Here is a 3573-nt window from a genome sequence, read left to right on the forward strand (position 1 = left end):
ACACCATGGAATACTATGCAGCCATAAAAAAGGATGAGTTCATGTCCTTTGCAGGGACATGGATGAAGCTGGAAACCATCATTCTCAGCAAACTATCACAAGGACAGAAAACCACACACCGCACGTTCTCACTCCTAGGTGGGAGTTGAACAAGGAGAACACTTGGACACAGGGCGGGGAGCATCATACACCGGGGCCTGTCGTGGAGTCGGGGGATGGGGGAGGGATAGCATTAGGAGATATACCTAATGTAAATGACGAGTTAATGGGTGCAGCACACCAACATGGCACATGTATGCATACGTAACAAACCTGCATGTTGTGCACCTGTACCCTAGAATTTAAAGTATAATTAAAACACAGAAAAAAAAGCAAAAATTATAAAACTTTTAGAAGAAACAGGTGAAAACTCTTCAAAACCTTGAGGAATAAAATAATTTCTTAAATAGGACACAAAAAGAAGGACCATGAAAGGAAAATCTAGTAAAGTAAACTTCATCAAAATTTAAAACTTCAGCTCTTCTAAAGACAACACTAAAGAAATAAAAAGGAACAGCATAAACTGGGAGAAAATTATTTGGAATACATATATCTCACCAAGGATTGACATCCTGAATATACAGAGAACTGTTACAACTCAATAATAATATAATTTTTAATGGACAAAATATTTAAACAGACACTATTCAAAAGATGATATATGAATGGCCAGTAAACACATGAAAAGACGCTCAAGTCTCTAGCCACCAGAGAAATGCAAAATAAAACTACAATGCGGTATCACCTCATACCTATAAAATGCTAAAATTAAAATGACTGATAATACCAAATAATTAACAAGGATCTAGGACAATCAGAAGTCTCATACATTGCTGGTGGGAATGTAAAATGATAACAACCATTTTGAAAAACAGTGTGGCAGTTTCTTAAAAAGATAAACATATGCTTTTCAGATGACCTAGCAATTCTACTCCTAGTTATTAAGTGAAATGAAAATACATGTCTGGCCAGGCACAGTGGCTCACGCCTGTAATTCCAGCACTTTGGAAGGCCGAGGCAGGCGGATCATGAGGTCAGGAGATTGAGACGATCCTGGCTAACATGGTGAAACTCCTTCTCTACTAAAAATACAAATAATTACCCAGGCGTGGTGGCACACACCTATATTCCCAGCTACTCGAGAGGCTGAGGCAGGAGAATCACTTGAACCCAGGAGGCGGAGGTTGCAGTGAGCCAAGATCACACCACTGCACTCCAGCCTGGGCAACAGAGCAAGACTCTGTCTCAAAAAAAAATAAAAAAGAAGAAAAAGAAAATACATGTCTATGTATAGACATGTATGTACACATATTCATAGCAGCTTTATTTATAACAACCTTATTCAAATAATCAAAAGCTGGAAATACACCAAAACCCATGTACAGATAACTGGAAAAACAAATTGTGGTACCTAATACTGTTGCGGGAAGTCAGGGACCCCGAACGGAGGGACCGGCTGAAGCCGCGGCAGAAGAACATAAATTGTGAAGATTTCATGGGCATTTATTAGTTTCCCAAATTAATACTTTTATAATTTCTTATGCCTATCTTTACTGTAATCTCTGAACATAAATTGTGAAGATTTCATGGACACTTATCACTTCCCCAATGAATATCCTTGTGATTTCCTATGCCTGTCTTTACTTTAATCTCTTAATCCTGTCATCTTCTTTGTAAACTAAGGAGGATGAATGTTGCCTCAGGACCCTGTGATTGTACCAACTGCACAAATTGTTTGTAGAGCACGTGTGTTTGAACAATACGAAATCTGGGCATCTTAAAATTCACTGATGGCTCCAGTAATGGCAATGCTGGCTATGTAGGTCCTACAGACAAGCTTATTTCTACACCACTGCACTCCAGCCTGGGCAACAGAGCAAGACTCTGTCTCAAAAAAAATAAAAAAGAAGACAAAGAAAATACATGTCTATGTATAGACATATATGTACGCATATTCATAGCAGCTTTATTTATAACAACCTTATTCAAATAATCAAAAGCTGGAGATACACCAAAACCCATCAACAGATAACTGGAAAAACAAATTGTGGTACCTAATACTACTTAGGAATATGTAATTATATGGGTAAATCTCAAAAACAAAATGAGTACATACTCTATGACTCTATATGAAACTACAGAAAAGACAACTCTAATCTGTAGTGATATAAAGTGGATAAATGGTACACTGGGGCTATGGATAGTGGCTTGGGATTTACTAGAGCAAGGTACAAGGGAAAGCTCCGAAATGATAGAAATGTTTCATACACTGACTGTGGTAGTGGTTGCACAGCTATACAAATTTGCTAAAACTCATCAAAATGTACTCCTAGACGGAATGTACTTGATTATCCATGAATATAGTTTATTATGCATCAATTACACTTCTAAAAAGTTGACTTTTAAAAATTTTTAAAGGAGCTCATTTCTAATAATTTCATAAATATTAAATGCTACTTTGCTAAAGTATTTTTTAAAATTGTTACAAAACCCCAAATAATTTTAATCTCAATTTGCAATATAACTCACATTTTACATATCTATAAACAAAGAAAGTTTTAGCGTACTAATGCCTTAGAAAGAATTCAATTTGGTCCAATAATTTTATAGCCAGAGTTTCTAGGATAAAGTCATATTTATAATTCTCTGTCCAGATTTTTAATAAAAATCAGTAATGTTAAATGGAACACTATCATTTTATAGAGAAATAGTATGAAATTATATTGAGAAATTAGAATAGTCATTAAACATTAAGATTGTATTACAACCCAGGCATTATATATTTCTTTACACTTAAGGAATAGATATCAAACAATCTTGGAGTAAAAAATAGAAGGCAACTTGCTTCAAGTTTGTACCAAGTCAATCAAGCAGAAACCTGAAGAACCTTGTAAAAGATGAGAGGCATTTATACTTGGCAGGCATTTTCTTCCAATGAAAAAATAAGGTCAATGTGCCACTATCTTGACACTTATAAACATGTTTTAAAAAAGCATTGAGGACATTGATTCTCACAGTTGGCTGAATATTGGAATCACCTAGATTAAAAAAAATACTAATCCCTATACAACATCCCTAAAATTCAGATTTAATTAGTATAAGTTAGGCCCTAGGCATATAGGCTGTTTTAAAACTCCTCGGGTGAGTCCAATGTGCACCAATTTGAAAACCACTAGCTTAGAGACCTATTCCATCATCATAGAAGTCAGTCTTGAGCTGAATGATTATATATGCCCTGATTTCAGTGGGTAGTGTTGTTATTTTAAGCATCTGATAAGTGTATCTCCCTTGATTAAAAATAAATACCTTATAGAAGAGATTATATATTTTATTTATCATTGTCTCCACATATCTGGAACAATGAAAGGCACATAGCAGTTGCTAAATAAGTATCTTTTGAATGAATATATGATTGCCTTATATTTCTTTTATATCCCCATCTTCTAATAGACTATGCATATTAGAATTCAAAATATATATATATATATAGAACAAATGAATGACTGAAGCAGTTGGGGATAAGAGTTAAGGCAA

General features: G+C 34.9%; 1 protein-coding gene across 4 annotated transcripts in view; it reads right to left on the reverse strand.

Moving 5' to 3' along the window:
* TMEM38B (transmembrane protein 38B) overlaps positions 1–3573 on the reverse strand; it is an 83489-nt gene that overhangs the window by 14760 nt on the left and 65156 nt on the right. The gene's annotated exons all lie outside the window — the stretch shown is intronic.

Source organism: Rhinopithecus bieti, unplaced genomic scaffold (genome assembly GCF_001698545.2).
Source record: "Rhinopithecus bieti isolate Rb0 unplaced genomic scaffold, ASM169854v2 scaffold_9663, whole genome shotgun sequence".
Lineage (NCBI taxonomy): Eukaryota > Metazoa > Chordata > Mammalia > Primates > Cercopithecidae > Rhinopithecus > Rhinopithecus bieti.